Here is an 11,442-nt window from a genome sequence, read left to right on the forward strand (position 1 = left end):
TGACACCGTTATTTATGTCACAAACAAGCATGGCGCCATCTGGAGATTTTGGTGTAATTTTTCCGTATCACACCACAAAAAATAATCAATCAATCAAAAGACATATTGTATTGTAATCAACCAAAAGATAACAATAATGATAACCAAAGAAGTCCAAACTCAAGGATCAAAGCGGCCATTATCAGCCCCAAATGCCCAGCTGTGAGCACTCGTGTGGGTTTACCTCGTTCTGCACTCTAATAACACTGTCTGATTGAAATTTGATTCTCTCGCACATCAAATGGTGATTAACAAGATCCTTTGTATTTCATAATAATTTTGTATTCCAACTATGATTAATAGAAAAGAATTCCAACACTGTCCTTCCTCCACAGGACCTGAAGTGCCACAGAATTGGGGTCAGGACAGAGGGGGGGGGTTTAGACCACTGCAGCATTTTGGAAGTGGTACGGTTTGATGGATGAGGCACTTGGGGGCAGGCCGTCAGTAACGCCGCCTGTCCTCATTGCCTCGGTGGTTGAAACCCACTCTGTTGTCAATCCAGAAAAGGACACAGTAACAACATCCACCCCCAAAAAATGCGGCGGGTGGACGATGTGGACGTTTTAAGGGATCTGCAAGAGAAAGAGGAGAGAAATGAGCTGGAGCAAAGACAGATGGAGGCAAAGGCAAAAAGAGAGAGAGGAGACTAGAGCCAGAGAGGCAGCGAGAGAGAGAGGACAGAAGACACCGTGAGGCAGTGGACAGGGAGCACAGGTTTTTTAGAGAGATGAGGGAGAAAGCAATGTGGGAGGAGCACTTCCTGGCAGTCCTCAAGAAACTGGTCAACAAAATAAACACAAATAACTCATTACCTGCTTCTGTCATTATTGTTTTTCTAGAGTTTTAACCAATCACAACTGTTCAAACACAACAAGGCAAGTTAATTTGTATAGCACATTTCAACAACAAGGCACTTTGAAGGGCTTTATACAAAACATTAAGTATTGAGATAAAGTGAGGAATAAATGCATTATTTAAATACAACTAGAACATTTGAACATTTGAAAGAGCTGAACATTTTGTGTCCCAGTAACCAATAACTGTGTGGCAGAGAGCATGTACAGTACCAGGACCCTGAAACTGAAGCAACTATATGGAATATGCCATCTTTAACATTATTTACACGCTTTCCCTACTGTCACAAGTCAAAATATCTTCCGGCCTATTGCATTGTTGCATTGCATTGTTGGACAGGTCGTCCTTGGAAACAAACTCTTAACACACGGGATGCACTTTGTATTTTTGTCAGTTGCAACAACAGTTTTTTTTGGACGGGCAGAAGAAGAGGAACTGTGTTTTCAGCATCAAAACCAACCGCTACCTACAACTTCATCAACAAAAGCCGCATTAAAGACTGTGACAGATTAATACAAATGGATTGCAGAGAAATCTTAACGAGGGAGAAAGAGAGAGAGAGAGAGAGAGAGAGAGAGAGAGAGAGGTGGGCCTATAAAGATGGCAGAAAAAGGTAAATATAGAATTAGTGAGAAAAGGGGATTAGGGAGAGACTAGAGAAGAGAGAGTGAGTGGGATGTGCAAAAACAGGGTGAGTGTATGTGTGTGTATGATAAAGACAGTGAGCAAGAGAAAGTATATTACTGTATATTGGGTCTGTTAGAACTTCTGTTAATAACTTAATAATTTCAAGGTTAAATGCAATGTACGTAATTCGGACTATCATAGGGCTAAAATTGCAGTACTTTGACAAATCAGTTAGTTGACGTTTGGACTGTACAGTTATACTGCTGGTTGATCTTGCCCAGTGAAATCATCCTCCCCTGAGGCACACTCGACACTGACATCCAGTCTCGGCAGGGCAGCACAACTGCGCGTGTCAGTGCCCATAATGCTTAGCTGCATCTGCCACTACACCTCTCTCTCTCTTCGTCTCACTGGAAGATTTTGCGATGAGGTGAAAAGCAGGGAAGTGTTCAGATGGCGTAAGAGTTCAAAAGTGTTTTTTGGGGACAAACAGTCTGAATCAGTGAACAGGACTCAAAGGGCAAGAAAAAAAAAAGGTGACGCTCTCAAACACAATGTAGCAAAGCTAGACACTGGTCCTGATTTTGTTTTTGTACAACACAAGGAGAGTCAGCTGGCTTGAGACACGTCTGAGGGAGAAATAAAGTTAACTCTAAATGTATCAATAATCCATGGGTTATCTCTATTGTCTTAAAAGTAGCAGAGCGATGTTGCAACCACATGAGAAAGATGAACAAGTGGGACTAAAGGAAATTGTGGAGTGTATCATCTACATTGGTGGTCCTTACAAATGGGTACCAATCTGTATGTAACTGTATAAAAGCAGCATTTTTCTGTTGTAATTAGTCTAACTTTTATTGTGCAGTCCAGGGGTTCTTAACCTTTCTGGCAGCCCGACCCCTTTTTGAGGTTGAAAATATTTAGCGACCCTCCCACACACCTCCATCCTACTCACTTAATGGGATCAACATTAGCTAGGTAGCTTAAGGCATAGACAGTATATTAATGAACGAAGCCACCCCGCTGATTTGAATGGAGAGCAGTGAAGCCAGTTTTGGACCAATGAAATACTCCAGGGCTACTTCCTCTTGGCACCAGCGTCTAATGCGCGTGATCGCGCAGCATACGCGTGGTTTAAAGAAACACTCTAATTCTGGTAGCTGCATAGCTGCACTAACAATAAGTTTCCTGGCTCAGTGTGTTTGTCTGACTCAGATCCTCACTGATTAATCATCCCACCTATGAGGCTCAGCTGCCAAACACCAACACAGCGTCATTGATGGCCGAATAGTTGTTTTAGATTCACTGAGAGTTTATAATCTAAGCAATACGGTTACGTCTCTCATGTGGGACGGGATGTCACAGGGTTTTGATGTCATTTTTGCAGGCTTTGGTCAGCTTCACTGTTTCAACTGTGGATTACCCGCTTGGCTAAACATTGCCTTTTTTTTTTAATTCTTCTTCTTCTTTGGTGTTTTATAGCGGTTGGCATTACCCCTACCTACTGGATTAAACAGTGCAAAATATTTACAGTGTCCACCCAACTATCGTCTGTCTAGTTAGTTTTAAGTTATTTATTTCCTATTTTTGTGTCTATAGCAGCATTCTCGCGACCCCCGTGGGACAAGGTAACGACCCCCAGGTTAATAACCATTGGTGTAGTCTATATTTTTTTTAAAAATGTCTTCACTGAAATAGAATTACTACAACTCTTCTGTGTCCCAATGTCAATCCATTCCACAGAAGTTGACTGATCTTCCTATATTCACATTTTGGAAAACTGTGTTTGAAGTCCGCATGAGTCGCAGAGCCTATTTCTGCTGGGCCTTTGCTTAGAGAAAGTTCCAGTATGCATCAGTAAGCTTCAGTCCCATGCAGAGTGAGATTAAAATTGGCTCCCGTGCTGTGAAAAGTTGAAGAAACAGAAAAACCTCAGGTTCCAGACGACAGAGCACAGTGTGTCACAGCCGCAGGACAAGAGCTCAATGTCATTTCACAGCTTTAAGAGGAGAGTTGAATGCTGGCAGGGATTTTCAGGAAGAGAACCCAAACAGAGGGAGGTGCGAGGAGGAGGTACAGGAGGGGGACTAGTCCAAATACAGTACGTATAGTGATCACGGTTACAGAATATTTCCCATACAAATGCTGTTTAAATCATTTGCAAATAATCAAGTAGTCTGCTACAGTGTTTAATTTGGGGTCTTTCATACATGACATCATATGGGGGAAAAAATCTATACATTATATATGTTTGTTTTCAATAAGCACTGAAACCACCTAGCTGTGGCTTTTTAGCCTATCTGCACTACTGACATTACTGTATTTGTGAACAGCACAATACTGTTTTAGGCTATAGCCTAATTATAATTTGAACTACAGTGAGCTCTATTTTAGGTACTCTATTACTATATTATTGTTTTTGAAAAGCCTTTGAAACAGCAGTACAGTATGTCAGTAAATAGTGAAGCTGTTTGTTTCATTGCTTTATATCCCTGTAATAAGGGATAGATGGTAATCTACATGAGAAATGAAGAAAAAGAAGAAAGATCTTATATACAGACGTGATCACTTTAAGAAGTTTCCGCTGTCCATCCCTGTCAGTCAGCACACACACACACACACACACACACACACACACACACACACACACAGTGAGGGGGCAAAAGGTCAGCAATGTGTGTCTGGTTTAATTATGATGAAATATATGGCAGCAATGTGGAGAGCACCCAGGTGCATACTGGGAAGACAGGCTGTCACCAGTCTGTCAGTGCCTGTCTGCCACAGCTCTGACACACGCTCGCTCACCTGTGTGCGCGCACACACACACACACACACACACACACACACACACACACACACACACACACACCTTCTCTCTCTGTGTGGATTTTGAGTTGCATTACATATTGAGAATATACATGTTGATTCTTCAAGCATTAGCAGTCAAATGTAGCCCACCTCCTTCCTCCCTTGTTCCCATGTGGTGAATATGCATCTCCTGCATAAGGAATGTTAACACATAAAATTTGAAAAAGTATGATGAGTGGAGTTGTACATGTACGAATATGTACACCAAATCTTTGCTTTTAAAATAGTTTTTATTTCATAAACAATATCTCAATTCAACTTCAGCCAGTCACATACACAGTAAAGATGGAAAAGAAAAGAAAAGAAAATGGTTGAATTAGAATAAGAAAAAAAAACCCAACAAGAACTGAGCATTCATGTCTGCTCCTTGAGTAGCAGCTTATGAAGTCAGCTCATTGTGTGAAGAAGATGCCGAGACCTAAAGAGTGCTACACATGGAAGTTGCAGGTTCAAGCACCCGCCCTGGTGAAATATCTGTGAGCAAAGAAAATGAATTCATTACAGCTACAGGGATGAGGATCTGTAGCCGAGCCTGACTTTTCACCTCTGACCTGCATATGGATGGGAGCAACTATCTTTCTGGGAACCATTATACAGTAGTATTTCAATTGGCACTCGAAGTTAAGGATGTCCCATTGTCCCGGGGACAATAAAAATAGCACCTGGGACGCAAAGATATGGTGTCTGGGACAATTCTTCTCTTCTAGAAAAACGTATCATTACAAATGAAATTATTATGCGTCACGGCATATGTATCAGTTTAATTTTTACGTGTTCAAATTCGAAAGATTTGAGGAGGCACCGACACGCTCTATGCTACATCACCCGTCTTCTTACACACACAGCAGTCATAATAAAGAGGGAACAGTGTTGCTAACTTGGTGACTTTCTCACTAGGTGTAGCAACTTTTCAGAGCCTTTTAGGGACTTTATTGCTAAAAACGCGATTAGCTAATTTAGTGACTCACTCAGACCCTCAGGAAATAGGTGAGAAATATATTCAAATATATTATACTGTAATTCATTCCCATGCATGTGGCTCAGAGATTCTTTCCCTCCCTCCATCTCTGGATACAGGTGTTCCTATATCTTTAAAAAATTTAAATAGTTTTTTTGATCTTCACCCGCCCTTTGTTGATTTTTAAGTATTACTTTTTTACTTCAAATATGTGATGTCCCCGTAGTGAGTTTGTGGTTTGTGGTGTATGTAAATGTCCATAGGCGCATACCAATCAGAAACAGGTTTCCATTTGCGCTGCAGTTTGCAGTGATGCAAAAGTTAGAAAAAAAATGAGAAATAGTAATTCAACCTAAGAATAAAAGATAATAAATACTGATTGGAGCAAAACACCAAAGTTGATTTCCATTTTTTATTCACATAAAAGTGCAGGGAACTTACTCCTGGAGTCAATGAAGTGACGCGAGTTACTGAAACAGTTACTGAAGTAAGTTAAAGTTATTTAACTATTGTTATTATGTAGAATGGAAAAAAAGTCAAAAGTCAAACTTCAATTTGGGACAATGCTTGTTAAGTCTGGGACAGTTCAAAGTAGAATTCGGGACAGTTGCGGGACACTGAGGACAAATGTGACTTTCAAGCCCCAATCTCCATATTCTCAGACAGCTCAGACAGTTTCTCATATATTATTTGCATCATCTGCTACATTTGCTTTTTATTCAAATCAGAGAAGAAAAAAAAGATTTATGCTGGGCACCTTTCTCATCCTCTGCTTTATTCTCTGCTCATGCTTATCATGGTGTGGTTACATTGGAAAATAATGTCTTAAATAATGTCGTTTAAGATCGTAAGAGCAAGTCATCTAATCATCAAATAGACATAAATAAATCAATTTAAATACTGAAAACACAACATTTTGGTCCATGGTGTAAATGGAGCTAGAAAAGATTCACATTGTCTCCCCAGCTTCAAATAGGGCTGGATACTTCTTTACATGTTGGAAGACCTTCACCTGTGTGGCTAGACTATCACAAATTATCTCTAATATATAGCCAGATATTGCCAGATATTGTGCAAGAAGTCACTATTTGTGCAAAGAATGTGTGCTCCTCTACTATAAAAGCTTTGACAGGTGTCAGTTTTTAGTTTGAGTTTTAGAAAAGTTTCCCACAATAGAACGACACTAGGACAACATTAAGAAGGCATTTGCTGTATAGAACTCCGTTTGCCTTAGATTAACTCAATTAGAAATGCTTTTTATTAAAGAATACACCAAAATGCACACGTCACAAAAGCCATTCACGTAATGTTAGAAAGATAACCCACAGGCCATGGAACGGTTGTCTGTACAGTGTGATCCGTCCATCCACTCGTTCATCTATCCCTCATTAGTGACTCACCGGTGAAGCTAAGGTTGGTGAGGCGTTGAGGGGGATCGACTGTGGGTCGGTCGGTGAGCTGTGCTGGGCTGGACAGTGCTTCACCATGCTGTGCCTGAGACAAACTGTGCAAACGCTACTGTGCTCTTCGTCCTCTGGGCTACCAGTGCTGCTACTGTACAGTAAGTACGGTATCACTCCAGGGGAGGCTGTGGAGATGTGTGAATGTGTGTGTGTGTGTGTGTGTGTGTGTGTGTGTGTGGTACAAACGTTGGCCAGGCAGTGATTAACTCGGGTCTCTCTGTGACCAGTCAAATTGTAAACAGGAGTTAGTCAGTCAGTTTTTATGTACAGTCGGGCATAAAACATGTACTTCCTTCTTAAGGAGACGAAGCAGAAAAGATGCTTTGAAGCCCTGTCGAGTTCGTTGTTTGGCTTCTCTGCGAAAAATGTTTTTTTCATTCTCGTCTTCACTTTTGAATTTCCTGTCTTTCAATTCTAGACGAAACAGCGTCAGTCTGTGTTTCCAGAGGTTTTTTGTTTCTCTCCAGTTGCTGATAAATCAGTTGTTATGAGGTAACCAAGGAGTAGATCATACTGAAACACAAGAAGAAGAAACAGGTAGTAGGATGTGATTGGACAGCCAGGCAGAAGGTAAAAGTGAAAATTACACAACACTTTAAATCATCTAATGGCCTGTTAGATGCATCCAGATAAAGCATTTGTGCACTCTGTTGTTCAAACATTTCATTGATCCATAGTTAGTTTTTCTGCTGAGTCACCGCTATAATGATGTCTCAACTGCTTGCAGATTAATGAGGAGTCTGTTGGTGTGTTTATTTTAGTTGCTGACGGCAAACTTTCATGTGTGATGTCCTTTTTGAAGCTTTTCTGTCATAATCTGCATTATTCAGAGTAATGCTGTGTCCTCACTTTTGTTTTCTGAAGGCTGAATTATGCTTCTCCATCAAAGTGCTGTAGTATTGCACGTACAGTAAAAGCAGAGACAGAAAGGGGTCCCACCATAGTTGACCTGCACAGTTACGTTTTTTTGCCAGACCACCTCTGCCATGGGAGCAACACTGTGATTGGTTGCATTGAAGGAGTATTAATAATCAATTGCTTAAAGCAAGATTATGTAACGTTTGTCAAAATAAATCTTCCATTAACAAATGAAAAGATAAATTCATAAGCAATCAAACTCAGCCTTGATCACTTCAATTTGTTCATGGGTTTTGCTGCTACAGCCTTACTTGGTTTGGTATGACAAGTACCTTAGAGTGGCTAATTAGCTAATGTAAGCAAATATGAGATACTGTATATTGCCATTTGATGACTTAATGACTCTGCCCTTATTGACCCTTTGCTAAGCCACGCCCCCCTTGGTTACTATTGCTAAGTCCGACAAACTGTCCGACCTGTCGGACTTTTAGCACGGCGCTGCCACAGTCTATTACTGCACTCCCTGGAGAAATATTGTCTCATTTTTGGAAAAAGCGATCTCAGAAAGAAGCAGACAGTTTTGCAGTTGCATAGTGCACTTGAAGGTTGTATTCGGGCTGTCAAACATAAAAATACAGACAGAAGCTAAAGCCTACCGATCACAGAGTAACTTAAAATTTAACCACCGTATTAACTTAACTGGCTATTGAGAAAGAGGACAACAATATTAAGGATCAACAGTGTTCCTGTACGGCTGGGTAGGTCTCTATTCAATATTACAATCATTACAAAGCAGAACAGTAGGGCTTTACAACGTGTAGCAACTGTAACTATTACAAGTGCCCCAGGAACAGTGTTTGACCAGATCTTGGAAAACTCTTTTTTGCAAACGTGTCTACAGGTGGAGCGCAGCCACGAAAGTGTCGGACCTCAGTTAGAGCTAATCCTATACTGCACTGTGATTGGATTGCTGCGTATTTGGTGCATGGCTTAGTGAAGGGTCAATTGTGATACTCTAAGCAGGCGTTCAGACTAAAACAGCCCTGCACTAAAAAAACTGGCTGTGTTGGTGGGGGGTTGCAGGTGAGACATAGAAATACGAACCAGTCCTGTTCGAGTAATTGTTGTGAGTGATGTCTGATAGAACTCAATGTATTATATTGTATGTATGTTAATGTCTGTACTGTCTCTATCCTCTCACCGTCTGTGGCTGCAAAAACACTTGCAAAATCAAATCTCATTCCGTCTGAATGCACCTTTACAGACTCCTCTCATCCTTCTCTACACACTCTATGCAACTCACAGACAAATCATTGTACCGTGTCAATAATTAATCATCATTAATCACTGTTACATTCATCACTATTTGAGAAAAAATAAAATGCCTAACATGTTTTAATGGATTTAAGTCTTATTATCTGCAACTACAGTAACACACATTGGCTGAACAGGATCCTTCTTCGTAGTTCCAAATACAGAATTCACTAGTATTTCTTGTCCAGGTGGAAGTTGCAGGTTCAAGCACCCGCCCTGGTGAAATATCTGTGAGCCAGAAAATGAATTCATTTCAGCTACAGGGTTGAGGATCTGTAGCTGAGCCTGACTTTTCACCTCTGACCTGCATATGGAAGGGAGCAACATCTCTCTGGGAATCGTAGTGGCTTTAATTTAGCTAATAAGGAAAATCACAATAGTGAGTCCTAACATAAGTTTAAAATGCACAAAATGATATAAGAACATATACTGAACAAACCATCTTTATATACAGAGCTGTAAAGGCAATAAGTTACACATGAAATTGTTACGATCTTGCCTTTTCACTGTTACCATTGTGTTAATGTAAAAAAAACAACAACCATAATTTCTCCATTAATTGTCTTAATTTCTTAATACATTTTTAGGTTTTTACCATGGCCTAAAAATGTAAAAACAACACTCCTTCCTGGCATGTTTGTGCTGTTTTACTCAAAAAAGACTGCAGCTGTGGAAAGGTTACTGAATGCAAAAGAAAAAGCAAAAGCTGATGAGCATCATGTAATGCAATGAACATGTACAAAACAAGCTGTAAGACACACGTCACTGCAAAGGGATTTCACCAGAATACTGTTTTTGTTTAAGTAAACCATTAAAAGAGATGAGCTTCAGCCCTGATGTGATCAACATACTATATATATTTTTGACCAAAGGCACAGTGATCTGTGATGTTCACCTGAAAAAAGGGGAACAATAAAGGATTACATGAAACAGCGTCAGACAAAATCACAGATTGGGGATTCAACACTTGTTTCGCTGAGCTGTGACTTGACAAGAACAGATTAGCGCCTTGTTGACAGTAACTAATGCTCCCAAACGTTTGTGTTCATCCCTGAGGCCTTTTGGAGCTCCTAACACCTCCGTTAATCTCTGCTTGTGAAAAGACTGCAAGTTCACTCTGTTGCCTCATGAATATCCATGGCAGAGATAAAATGTGAGACAAAGGGAGACAGGAGAAGATACTGTGAGGGGAGAGACAGACAGATCAAGCATAAAACCTCCTTGATCTCCTCCCACTAAAACAAATGAGAACTGGCTTTGTCATTAATATATTACATTAAATTTGATTAAACTGTCTCCCATGTTTTGGATTTTATTGGAAGGAACATGCAGTATCTTTTTGTAGGACATCTGTGCAATATTTTGGTGTAGGGCGTCTGTATGAAGGCATTATTGGAGCAAAACAACTGAGCACCTGTGAAAGTTGAATTTGTAGCAGATAGTGTTCTGCAATATCTTCTACTATTTGTAGAAACAGTCACATGTGTATCAGTAAGTTTAAAGTCACAGAGAGAAAAAAAACTTTAGGAGTTGCAAAAACACTTTTATTTTCTCTCCCACAGTTACACCTTCTCTGATTCTTCATTGCAGGTGCACAAATTCTATTCTACGAATCACAAATGAAGACGCTCACACACTCACAATTTTACTTACAACAGTTGTTGCAGTGAATATGGTGCAAAAGGCAATTTTCACACCCGTGTAAAAAATGTTAAGTCATGGCCACAATGTGCACATCTGCAGATCAGTATGTGAATTCATGCAGTACGAGTAGCACACCTGGGGACGTATTACAGAAACTTCCTAACCGGCAGATCCTATCCTAACTGCTTGGTAACCATGGTAATAAGGGTTAGGAACTGATTTAGCAAAAAGGCCATTACAGATTAACAGTTCCTAAGTCAATGTTCCTTTCCTAATTTTAGATACAGGACAGAAGCATCCTGACTTCGTAAAATCTTAAATGAAGTTTCCTAACTTTAGGATAACTGTTGAGCTGTCCTTACTTTTACTTTACTTTTCCACCAGGTAGTGTTTGCTAACTCGTTTAATCCACATGGTTGCTCTTCAATTGCTTTTACAAAATCAACAGAATGTCAACAAGCGGAACTGATTCTACCGATGTGTTATATGAGAAACACTGGTTAGTAGAAAGACTGTAGGAGATGTAAGATAGGCTAAAGTCTCATTATGTAACATAATGTAAAGGCTTGATGTAACAAAAGGATCCTAATGGAGGTCTTTGATAGGAGGAGATCGTTAAATTCAAGAAATGAAAACATGATGACGTTATCCCGCAGCCTTTATTATTAACTTTCCCGAGAAGAGTAGCCTACAGGTTTCTGCCGGGGTCAGTGAGGGAGCACAGGAGGAGCCACCGCCGGTTTCCTCTGTTCTTTGGACACAACAACTGCCTTTCTCTTCGTATCACTTTTCAGTGGACTTATTTTCTTTTTA

This window comes from Micropterus dolomieu, linkage group LG10, assembly GCF_021292245.1.
Source record: "Micropterus dolomieu isolate WLL.071019.BEF.003 ecotype Adirondacks linkage group LG10, ASM2129224v1, whole genome shotgun sequence".
Classification (NCBI taxonomy): Eukaryota; Metazoa; Chordata; class Actinopteri; order Centrarchiformes; family Centrarchidae; genus Micropterus; species Micropterus dolomieu.